We start from the raw sequence: 13,348 nt of genomic DNA on the forward strand, positions 1-13,348 counted from the left end.
GCTGAGAAGAGGAATCAGTAAAGGACAACAAGCAGAGCCGGCCAGAGAAGTACTCAGAAACCTAGGGGTGGGGGAGGCCTCTGGGGCTGAGTGAAGAACTGTTTCAGGAGATGGGGTGAGTCCACTTTGACAACAAAGGCTGCTGAGAAGTCAGAGAGAGTGCTGAAAAGTGTCCCCCACTTTTACCCCAAGGAAGACACTGATACTTGCATGGGGGGACCATCACTGCAGGGACTGGGAGGCAGAGCCACAGGGCAGGCAGCGGGTTGGAAGTGAGAATGGGAAGTGAGGAAGAGGTGATAGGCAGCAGATTCCTAGTAACCGATCTGGAGAAGCTTGTCCCTGAGAGGAGTGGAGGAATGGACATGGAGGTGGCCCAGGGTGGGAGGAAGTAGGAATGAGTTAGGTTTTTCAAATGAAAGCAGCAGCAAGGCCGTGCATACTGTACTGAGCATAAGAACATTCCAAGTCTCTTGTGGAGCCCAGGAATCTGTAGAGGCCAGGGACCTCTGAGACAGAGTTGGAGGATTATATTTATGAACAGCGGACTGCGGCATCTTTGTGTGAGTGAGAATGGTTTAGCAGAGAGACAACGGTGGAATATAGAGAGAAGACGAAATATCCAAGTGAGGTGAGATGGGGCAGGACCTAGAGTGCATATGGAGCAGTTGGTCGTTTCTGTAAGCACAGGATAGAAGGAGGCTGGGAGATTTATGGGTAGGAAAATGAAGGCCTTCCTCTCCTTTCTCTGGTAAAAAGAAAGAAAGAATGTGGAGGGAGGAAGGAAGGAAGGAAGGGAGATGAAAACGAAAAAAACCTATTCCTGTAAGGCTCCTACCATTGACCATACCTGTCCTTATCTCTGTCATCTACTAACCAGGATCACAGAATCCTTCCACCCACATCCTGCCATCACCTATCAGCATACCTGCGGAAGACCCATCCCACCCCGTGCTGTCCCCCCAGCTGCTCCCCTGCGACCATTCTTCACCACCTCCAGGAGCCTCCTTTGTCCTACCTTTTCTGCCCAGTCTATTGGCCCCTCCTTCCCTTCCCTCCTCATCCAGCTGCAGTTCCGTGTTCCTCCATGCCAGTACTGGTTTTGCTGTTACCCTCAACATCCTTGCTCCTCGGTCCTTGTCACACTCGCCTGACAGAGCCTGAGCCCAGATGCACTCCACCTGCGCTCTCTGCACCTGCCCCTGCAGGAGGAGCGGCACAGCCGGGCAGCAGCAGCGGTAGGAACGCCAACGGCCCTCAGTCCTGCCTGGCTCTCCTCCATTCCCTGCAAAGATACGGCCAAGCCTTCTCCGCTCTCCTCAGCCTGCCTGCAGCCCTTCCCAGACACCTACCTGGCCTCTGCTTATGGGGAAAAGCGAAGTCATCAGACGGTAACGCATGGTCCAGCCCACCATTGCTGCCCCTCCGCCCTTCCTAGCCTCCATGGAGCCAGAAAAATGCCTGTCCTGCCCAAGAAAGTCTTCAGATCCCATTTCGCACTTTCTCGGAAAACTTAAGGTGTTGATTATCACACCTCTCCTCACAGCCTGGCTCCTAGAAATGGCCTTTCACTTTGCTGCTCTCTTTCTTCTTAAAAACACAACAACTGAGCTGAAGACAAACACAAAAAAACTTTCCTGAAACCCTTATGTGTCTCCAGCTATGACCCCCTTTCTCTCCTTCACAGCACACTTCTCCGAAGAGTTGTGATGCTCTGCCCCCATTTCCCCAACCTTACCCCACTCCAGTTTGCCTTCAGCCCCATCACTGGAAACAAAAGAGCGCTCATGAAGGTCCCCAGGGAGCTCCATGTCACTATGTTCATGACAACTTTTCATTTTATGGACTCCATACCTTTTAATCACTCCTTCATTCTCATGAAACTTTGTTGATATTTATGTTGGTCCTTACTTGAGTAAATCTGTTCCTGTTGTACACGAGATCCACGAGGGGAGGGCTGTGTGTCTGTACTGCGGTCTGTCCCTCGGCCCTTACATCCAGTTGCCTACTTCTCACCTCCACTAGGGTGCCTCAGAGCACTTGGAAACCAGCATCTCTAAACCAACCCTCCTGACCTTCTCCACCAGCGTCCTCTCTCAGGGTCCCATATCCCGGTCAGTGGCACCTCCGCCCACGCAAGTGCACAAATCAAGAAGCTGGAGTCATCCTGGACACTTCTCACCCTCTTACCATCCCCCATGCCCAAAGGCCAATAGACCATTGATAAGGAAAGTCTGGAGATTGAGGAACCCCCATGGTTCACTACTCCAACCTTCCCTACAGAAGAGCATATTTGGAACAAGAGCCCCACAAGAATGTTGGCCAAGAGCAGGGAGGAAGTAGTGCAGTTGGGGGCGGGGAGGGGACGAGGTGCTCAGAAAAGACTTGCCTTCCTTCGATGCTGGGCATCTTATCCCTCTTCCCAGAGAGTTAGATTCAGTCAGCTATGGCAGAGTTTTGTTCCCAACAGAGCCAGGCTTAATTTTTGTGCACCTCACCTTGGGTCTGCAAGCAGCACTGAGAACTGCCTGGTGATGGGTGAGAGGTCCCCGAACACAGTGGTCTTGACAGTGGCTGTGGCCCAGGAAATGCAGAGCATCTGGGAAGCCACTGCAGGCCACGCAGAATCCAGAGGATCTGGAACTACCTTGGCAAACCAAATCTTTGCCTCTCCATGGTCCATTTCTTTCAGTCACAAACGTATTTGTTTCTGTATAGTTGAGCATTAAAGACATTGATTGTTTGCCTCATGCCCATATAGAATTCCCTATTCTTCCCAGATTTAAAAAATTATCTTTTCCTTGGTAAACATTAAGACTCTGAAACTAGCCCATAAAAGTAGATCAACAGTCATTTCTAGAATTTTGAGTTTGCAGATATTACCAGGACTCAAATTCGTAAGTGCCTGATACCAGCTTGGGAATCACCATAAATGACAGACCAGAATTAGAATTAGGTGAGAATATTCTTTCCATTGTATCCCCATCCAGTCTGATAATTCCTTCATTTATCAGAAGGTTCTTTCTGTGGGTTTCCTTTGTTACTTAGGCAGATGTTTCCTTCCTCGTTTCAGTTATTTCCGTTCATAGTTCCTATTTCTGCTCCTTCTTTAAACATTAAATTGACAAAAGGTTGCAAAGCTATATCTCTGTTTTAGTGTCTTTTTATTGCTGCCACACTTTTTGTCAGCTCTAGATCTGATTTTCAGAGACAAAAATTTATATGCAAACCAGAGTAATGCAAATGTTGTATATTCAAAATTCACTTTTATTGGGAATAAAAAGTTTCATTTTTTAAGTGGTTCATTAAACAATCTCAAAACATTGTTCTTTTAACTGAATTTCATTGTTTTGGAAGATAATTTGAGCAAAATTTTTCTAAAAGCCTGTTTTTACATTGAAACCCGTGGAAAGACCAGTAGGCAACTTGCCCATCCCTTCTCATGACTACATTGGAGTAAAAGTTCACAGGGGTGTTTGAACTCAGACATTTCCCAAGATTCAATGGCTCCACAAACCAGTTGGTTGTCAGAATCAAAAGGTTTTTTTTTTTTTTAAAGATTTTATTTATTTGACAGAGACACAGCGAGAGAGGGAACACAAGCAGGGGGAATGGGAGAGGGAGAAGCAGGCTTCCCGGTGAGCAGGGATCCTGATGTGGGGAGAAGCAGACTCCCTGACGTGGGACTCGATCCCAGGACCCCGGGATCATGACCTGAGCCGAAGGCAGACGCTCAACGACTGAGCCACCCAGGCGCCCCAGAATCAAAGGGTTTTTTTGTTTTTTTTGTTTTTTTGTTTTTTAAGATTTTATTTATTTGACAGAGACATAGCAAGAGAGGGAACACAAGCAGAGGGACTGGTAGAGGGAGAAGCAGGCTTCCCACGGAGCAGGAGCCCGATGCGGGGCTCGATCCCAGGACCGTGGGATCATGACCTGAACCAAAGGCAGATGCTTAACGACTGAGCCACCCATGCGCCCCTCAAAAGGTTTTAAAAATAAGAACATGCTATATTGTAATTATGAAAACAATGCACACATGGAAATCAATATAATTTCAATAGTACAGGAAGATACCAAGTGCAAAAAAGCTCTCTTCTCCCTCCTCCCCCAAAATGCTCAAGGCCATAACCCAGAGAAAGCCACTGTTACCAAGTTCTATTTTAGGCTTTGACGATAACACTATAACTCATATACTTACCTCATTTTATGAGCTTCAGGTAGTACATGTTATTCTGCTATGAAAAGATAAGGAATTTAGCACACTGATCTGCCTCTCACCTCTTGCCCAATACTTCTCAATTTTTGTTGCTTTTATTATTTTTAGTTCTTCTAGTATTTACTCACATAACTTCATATGATACACCCAGACCTCCATTTTTGATCCATCAATGTTAAGAAGTTTCCAGGGACTCTACACTATATAAGATGGGGAGGGGCACCTGGGTGGCTCAGTAGTCAAGTGTCTTGGGGATCGACTCAGGTCATGATCCTGGGGTCCTGGGATTGGGCCCCACATGTGGCTCCCTGCTCAGCGGGGAACCTGCTTCTCCCTCTCCCACTCCCCCTGCTTGTGTTCCCTCTCTCGCTGTGTCTGTCAGATAAATAAAATCTTAAAAGAAAAAAAAAAAAAAGATGGGGAGATGAGGGCACTTATACCAACCCCTCTCCTCTGCTTCCCCCTCCCTAGTCCAAACTTATATTGTCAAGGTTTGGGGCATTAACATTCTATAAATATAAATTCAGTTCCTTGTCTATGGATTATATCTAAATGTTGAAAAGTAATAGTATTAAAATACTACCATTATTTCTTAAAATATTATGATATTCACCATAGAACCATGTGGAATTATTGGGTGTATAGAAAAGTAAATGTTATTGTTGGTCCCTACACTTGACCACTTAAAAAGAATGTCCCGGGGGCGCCTGGGTGGCTCAGTCGGTTAAACATCTGCCTTCGGCTCAAGTCATGATCCCGGGGTCCTGGGATCGAGCTCCACATCAGGGAGTCTGCTTCTCCCTCTGACCTCCCCCACGCTCGTGCTCTCTCTCTAATGAATAAATAAAAAATCTTTAAAAAAAAAAATAATGTCCCAAATATCAAGGTCAAAATTCTCCACCATTTGCTCAAAAAATCATGGCATGTTTTTGTTTACTTCAACAAAAGTTGACTTTATGTTTTTTCTGGAGCTTTTACTTGCTTTTCTTTTTGTTGTTGACAGAGGCGAGTGTGTTCATTGTATCTTTTAGCTCTCCCTGGCTTTTGTTCATTATCCGGTTTGTGTGATGGACTCCACGTTGTTCTTTCACAGGTCCTACATGGAGCCCTCTCATTTCTTATTCTGTTGTAATTCTATAACTATTGTATCAGTTGGAATTGCATTTGCCCAAGTAACAGAAAACCCAACTTATAGTAGCTTACCCAAATAGGACTTGAATTTTTCTTAAGGAATAAGAAATCTGGAAGTAAGCCATTCAGGCCTGGTACTAGGGTTCCATGATGGTTCAGAGAGCCACATTCCTTCTTTTTCTCATGTAGCCATTCATCCTCAGTGTGTGGCTTTCATCCTCATGCTCATCACCTGATAGCTGCAGGATGGATGCTTACTTCTAACACGGGGTCTACAGTTCCCAGGCAGGAAGAAGGAGAAAGGCAGAAGGCAAAGAGCTGGTGCTGGCTGAGTTTGATCAACTTTTAAGAGTTTTCCCAGAGGTGGGGTGCCTGGGTGGCTCAGTCAGTTGGGCATCCAACTCTTGATTTCGGCTAGGGTGGTGATCTCAGGGTCGTGAGATTGGGCCCCGAGTCAGGTTCTGTGCTCATTGTGGAGTCTGCTTGGGATTCTCTCTCTCTCCCTCTCCCTCTGCCCCTCCCCTCCCCCGCTTGTACTCTCTCTCTCTCAAATAAATTAATAAAATCTTTAAAAAAAAAAGTTTTCCCAGAGGATCACACCCAGCGACCTCTACTTATAGCCTATCGGTCAAAGATGTCTGATAGCCACTCTAGCTGCAAGTCTGGGAAATGTAGTTTGTAGCTGGGTATATTATGCCCTGTAGGAAACAAGTTTTTAGGGGTGCCTGGGTGGATCAGTCATTAAATGTCTGCCTTCAACTCAGGTCATGATCCCAGGGTCCTGGGATTGAGCCCCGCATCGGGCTCCCTGCTCCACAGGAAGCCTGCTTCTCCCTCTCCCACTCCCCCTGCTTGTGTTCCCTCTCTTCTGTGTCTCTGTCAAATAAATAAATACAATCTTAGAAAAAGAAAATACGTTTTTAGTAAGGGAGATGTAAATAGATACTGGATTAGCAACTAGCAATGAGCTTTTTTCATTGCATTTCAAAGTTAGTTGTGCAGTTTCTTAAAATTTGGATTCCCAGGTCCTATCATTCCCCGCCCCCCCCATCCCCTTCCTTGGGAATGTTACTCTGCTCTTAGTAAACTCCTCAAATGAACATGTGCATGCAGATTTTCACCTGTTCACAAACATGTGGGGACCACTGTTTAGTTGTGAAGGTCAAAGCTGTATATGAACTCTTTTTTCCCTGTAGGGATTATTTAATCATCACATATTTCTAAAGCTCCCACTTTGTATCAGCATTTCCTTAAGCTCTTTGGAGAACATGAACATGTCAAGTATTTATTACCCTGGCTCCAAAAAGTGCATTATAATGCCACATACGTGATACACAAAAATCTAAGGAATATAATATTGTAATAGAGCTAAGAAGGGCTACAGGGGCTTATCGGCCTCGCCGTGCTTTGAAGACTGGTGTGGTCAAACACGGGAGGGGGCCAGCTGGAGGATGCAGAGGCAGGTGAAGAAGGCAGGAAGAACATGTGACAACAGGTACACCATAACACTAGGGGCAGAAGAAACAGGCTACCCGATACAACAGTTTAGAGTAACACCATACGATTTAGGGGTAATGGGAAAGGACTGCTACGTTATTACCATGTCATAACTTTTTGTGACTTAAAAGCTTTGCATAAAGTAGTATCTGATCTCTTCAGAGCTAACATTTGAGTCAAAATTTTCTTATATTAAAACTGCTATGGGTGTCCAATAGCATTTTAAAAATAAAATACTGGGGGGCATCTGGGTGGCTCAGTCGGTTAAGGGTCTGCCTTTGGCTCAGGTCATGATGCTCAGGTCATAATCCTGGGGGCCTGCTCAACGGAGTGTCTGCCTCTCCCGCTGCCCCTCCCCCACTCATGCTCTCTCAAATAAATAAAATCTAAATAAACTAAAATAAAATAGTGGGAGCAAGTTGTGCCCTAGAATTCACTCGGTTTTAAAGTGTTTAGGTAAAATAACGCTTGCGTGCTTGTTGTTTTTATTAATGTGACATATTGGGTGATGGCTGGGCCTAGCAGCTCTCTCAGTGTGTGTAAGATTTGTATAAGAGCAAACTTAGAAAACTGCAGATCCCGGGTGGACAGGAATCCTCCTTGGCTATTTTCTGCATGTCATAGATAAAAGAGCTACTGCACAGTCAGGCTGTTTTCACAATGTGTGTGCCACTTCTAGAATGTCCCACAGCTGAGTCATGTGTGCTCTTAGGAGGCAGATGACAATGAGTGTGTCAGTTGGTCATGCTGTGTAGACGCGGTGGCAGAGCCTGCCACATGGCCCCCTGGGTTAACACAGGAAGATCAAGTCATGCATGGTATTGCTGTCTGAATATGAACTCTTAACAAATTGTTAAAATAAAGATTTTCTTACGGTTCCTCAACAATTTTTGGTTCATCTAGAAACTGGAAACACTAAAAATTGGAACAACAATTAGCAAAAAAAAAAAAAAGATCTTTGTTTTCATTACTTTGTGAAAGTAGTTTTTATACCTTTCATTAAAGTGCTGGCAAGCTACCAAGGCAGCTGGAACTGGAGAAGCCACGATCCTCAAGAGCAGGGATGGCCCAGAGAACAGTCTGACATTCGCTGTCACTTTGTTCCACAATGAATTTGCTGCTTTGAAAGCAATGGCTGAGGAGATGAGGCACTGAGCCGAAAAGGGAAAGCTCAGAGACGCTGAAAAGCTGAGCAAAATATCTGTTTAGATACACTCAGGGCTGCTGTGGGAGAGCAGTCCTGGTAACCACCAGGCCATCAGGGGTTCCTTAAGGGCAACCCTACCGGGAGTAGGTAAACTAAAAAAGGAAGTGAGGCCTCCAGCCAGTCAGCCCTGACTGCCCCTGGCTGTTAGGGAGTCAGTAGTAAGTTCATTAATTGGTTTGTCTTCTTCTTTCTTGTTTGATTATGGACCTGTATTTTCCAGAGCCACCAAAGCTCAGGGTAACTCCTGGTGTTTTAGATAAGCAACTTCACGGGCGTGTTTTCCTCCTACAGTGGCTGAAAAAGTGTTTCTGGCAGTTTCTAAAACCTAAGCACAACACACAGGCTTTTCTGGTTTTCTGTGTGTGTGTGTGTTTTAATTCTTTTTCAGACTTTATAACATGTCTGGAAGGGCAGGTACCAACATTTTTTTTAGTGGCTCTCACTGGTTGGCAGGTTTTCATGTGACTTTCACTTTCTTCTTTGAACTTTTAAAATTCCTTTTGGTTTTTAAAATGGATCAATACTCCTCTCCTTTTAGAAGTCAGCCATTTGGTCCTAAATCTTTTCTAGGCCAAGCAAGCACCTTCAAATTCTTTGGCTAATCCACATACAACACGATTTCGAGTCCAATTCTAATTGCTTTCCTTTAAATACATTCTCGTGCCTATATGCGGTAGAGCAGTAGTTCTCTAAGTTTTGGGCCTCAGGACACCTTTTCACTATCAAAAATTATTGAGGACTTCAATGAGCTTCTGTTTATGGGTTTTATTGGTATTTACCATATTAAAAATTAAAACAGAAAAAATTTTGGTCACTTACAAATAACAAAACCCATTACAAGTTAATATAAAGAACATTTGTAAGTGAAAAATAACTATTTTCCAAAACCTCAGTGAGAAAAATGGCATTTTTATATTTTTGCAAATCTCTTTATAATGTCTGACTTAAGACAGCTGAATTCTCGTATCTGCTTCTGTATTCTCTGTGTTGGGATATCTTGTTTTAGTTGAAGTATATGGGGGAGGCTGGCCTCATATAGGTAGGTAATTGGAGAAGGGAAGAGTGTATGAATCGCCTTTGCAGATAATGTAGATTATTTTTTTATTAGATATTCTTTATTTTTTTAAATTTTATTGTTATGTTAGTCACCATACAATACATCATTGGTTTTTACTAGATATTCTTTAATACTACACTAGTACTCGACAAGTGGTAGTTTCTTTTTTTTTTTTTTTTTTTAAGATTTTATTTATTTGCCGGAGAAAGAGAGTGTGAGTGAGCACAAGCAGGGGGAGCGGCAGGCAGAGGGAGAGGGAGAAGCAGGCTCCATCCCAGCAGGACCTAAGCTGAAAGCAGACGCTTAACTGACTTATGCACCCAGGCGCCCCCAAGTAGTAGTTTCTTAAAGGTTAGTTGCAATGTGGCGTCTGAAACTATCAATAAATTTTTTGTACCCTGTTACAGTAAAATCCATTAGTCTTTCTCGAGCTTTGAATGGATCTCTTATTTGTTATCTATTGCTCTAATACAAATTACCCCCCCCCACAACTTAATGGCTTAAAATCACAAACATTTCTTTTTTAACAGTTTCTGTGCATCAGAATGTGAGCATCACTTCCCTGGGTAGTTTTGATTCGGGGTCTCTCATGAGCTGCTGTTATGATGTTGGCCAGCGCTGCCATTCTCTGAAGGTTTGAAGACAGAGGATCTGCCTCTAACCTCATTCATATGGCTGTTGTCAGGCCTTCATTCCCCATATGAACGAGTCTCTCCATAGGCTTCTTGAGTGTCCTCAACACATGGCAGCTGGCTTCCCCCAGAGCCAGGGATCCCAGAGAGAACAAGGCAGAGCCACAATGTCTTTTATGAACTAAACAGAAGTCACACACCACCACTTCTGCTACATTCTATTCATTAGATTCACTGAATAGAGTCCACATTCAAGGGCGAAGGGAATTAGCTTCCATCTTTTGAAAGAGAAGTATCAAAAAATTTGTGGACATATTTTAAAACCAGAATACTCATGATTGTGTAACATCATGCATTGGTCATTGGGAAAATACTTGTTCACTAAATTATAAGGATCTTTTAAATGTTGATAATTTCATTGTTTTTTTTCAAAAAAACCATGTCAATATTACTACTGATCTCATTAGGTATCACTACACACCTATTAGAATGGCTAAAATTAAAAGAAAAACAGTGATTATACAAAATGCTGGAGAGAATGTGGAGAAACTCATACATTGAATGTGGGAGGGTAAAATGATATGACCACTCTAGAAAACAGTTTGAGTTTCTTATAACTCTAAACATGCATTTAGCATACAACCCAGCAATTGCACTATTTTCTTCATGCAAAACCATGTAAACAGATGTTCATGGCAGCTTTATTCATAACAACCTGATACTAGAAACCACCACCCAAATGTCTTTCAATGGGTGAATGGTTGAACAAACTCTGGTGTAGTTCACTAACAGATTCCTGTCATTTCACAAATCTGATAACTGGATCCTTTATATCATCAATGAAGTCATTGTCAAAAACATTGAAAAAAGTAGGGTTGATAGGAACATCTTGAGTCTCCTGAATCTGCTTCGACAATGATTGGCTACTAGGTTGCTCAACAGCTAATCTTAACGAAAGTTACCCCAATTGTCTACATTCTTCTCGTTTATTGGGTGGGGGTTGCATGTATCCAAAATCCTACCTCTTATATTTCCCTATTAATAAGCCTGCTTAATAGGTTTTTAGAAATTCATGCATGCTCAAGCGATAGTAACATTTTAATAATTAATTCTATATGTGCAACTCACTATATCTTCTTCCTTTCAAAGGGGTCCTGGAGTGGCTCCTGCAGATTTCCAGTAGCTTCCCATTCTCCATCATTCATCCTCGATCATGGGCAATGTTCCCACAATCTCACCTGCAATTTTCCTAAATTGGGAATATTTATTGTCCAAGCAAAATTCTTACATCAGTTGAAGAAGTAGGATGCCCACCAAAAAAATCTTTGTACCTTAGGTTTGTATCAGCCTATTTGCACTATCATAACAAAATACTGTCACAGACTGGATGATTTCAAAAACAGAAATGAATTTTCTCACAGTTCTGGAGGATGGAAATCCAAGACCAAAGTGCCAGCACAGGGGGTGTCTGATGAGGCTTCTCTCCTTGGGGTGCAGACAGCTGCCTTCTCAGTGTCCTCACATGGCTTTTCTTCTGTTCTTGTATAGGGAGAAATCTCTGGTGCCTCTCCCTTCTTCTAAGGAGACCAGTCCTATAGGATTAAAGCCCCACCCTGATGACTTCACTTAACTGTTATTAAAAGCCTCCTTAAACCTCCTCACTTAATCTCCTGAAAAGCGCTATTTCTAAATACAGTTGTCACATTAGGGGTTAAGGAGGCAACATATGAACTGGGGGGTAGGGAAGGCTTCAATTCCTCTGTCCAATGCTTGTTTTACCGTTTTCCAAATATGATACAATTTAAAAAAAATGAAATTGATGAGTAGTTGTTTTTGTTACTTAGTAACAATATACTAATACTACGACCAATGGACTTGTTTCTTCTTCAAATTCAACTTTCAAACCCTTTTTGATGTTTTCCAGATTTTTCATAAATTTTTACTCATTTGACGCTTTACCCAGATACTGTTCTTGATTTTGTCAAGTATTCTATTTGATTATGTGTTCTTTCTGTCCCAGAGGCATTAGAAAGATAAAGTTCAGAGCTATAAGTAGTAGCTCATTCTTTATTCTGTGATGAATATCCCACCTTCCCCTCCATCTGCTACTTTCTTATCTTTCTACTGTATTTGATCTTAACTCCCAAAAAGCTACCTATGTTTGGGGAAAAGTTGTAAAGCCTAGGACAGCAAAAGTAATGCTGTTCTCAATGTACCCTTTTAATATTTCTGCATTGAGAAATAGGAAATCAAAAAATAAAAACAAGGGATGCCTGGGTGGTTTGGTTGGTAAAGCATCTGCCTTCGGCTCAGGTCATGATCCCGGGGTCCTGGGATAGAGTCCCACATCGGGCTCCTTGCTCAGTGGGGAACCTGCTTCTCCCTCTCCCCCTCTCCCCTGCTTGTGCACTCTCTCTCTGGCAAATAAAATATTTTTTAAAAAATTAAAAATAAAAAATAAAAACAAGAGGCTTTCAAATGAATAAACTGAGGTTTCCAAGCATAAAATACTTTGAAAACTTAAATCATTCTTTAATTTTTATGTAATCCATACAAAGCTCTAATAGAGAAATAGCTATCCTCAAAATATAAGTATTGAGGTGAAAATACAATTAGATGAGGTTTCACCCCCAATTTTTTAAAGTTTATTTAAGCAATCTATTTGTTAAAGAACTCACAACCCGGAGATTAAGGGCTGCATGCTCTACCAACTGAGCCAGCCAGGTGCTCCTCACCCCTAATTTCTAAAGTGCTGGAAAACTGCTCAGAATCTCAGAAGGTACAGATACCAATCTCTTCTGATGCCCGTAGCCTAAATGAGCAGCAAAAAATATCCTGCCTCTAACGTATCTTAGGGACTGCACGTCCTTCATCTTCCTTAGAGGTCTACCATGACCAACATTTCACCAAAAGCTGCCTCACTGCATCCTGCTTTCTGTTTAGAAATTTTAAAATAATAACATACACTGAAGGAGAAAAAATTGGCAGGGATGCATGCCACACTATAAACAATGGTTTCTGGAATACCAAGGGACTTTTACTTTAGCATTTCTGAATTCCTGTAATATTTAAATTCAAATGAGCATGCATGTCTTTTTTTTTTAAGCAACTTTAAAAAGTTGATTTTTTATAAGGAAATGCAAAGACTTATTTTGTTGATATAAAAATCCTCTACAGGGGCACCTGGGTGGCTCAGTCGTTAAGCGTCTGCCTTCAGCTCAGGTCATGATCCCAGGGTCCTGGGATCAAGCCCCACATCAGGTTCCCTGCTCAGCGGGAAGCCTGCTTCTCCCTCTCCCACTCCCCCTGCTTGTGATCCCTCTCTCGCTATGTCTCTCTCTGTCAAATAAATAAATAAAATCTTTAAAAAAAAAAATCCTCTACAATCATCCTTATTTCTGTAACTTAAGAGATATTCATGTATCTACTTCCAGTAAAGTGAAACAAAATATCCTTGTTTCCAAATTGTGGTTTTGTGTCATTCCTATTTGAGTCTTTACTTAGCAAACCAACACCTCCCACTTCCTTTTTCCCCTAAGTGAAATATTTACTCTCTGATACACAAGAGAAAAACCTATTTGTAATGTGAAGTAGGTCATTTATTG

Source organism: Neomonachus schauinslandi, chromosome 14 (assembly GCF_002201575.2).
Source record: "Neomonachus schauinslandi chromosome 14, ASM220157v2, whole genome shotgun sequence".
NCBI classification, from domain to species: Eukaryota; Metazoa; Chordata; class Mammalia; order Carnivora; family Phocidae; genus Neomonachus; species Neomonachus schauinslandi.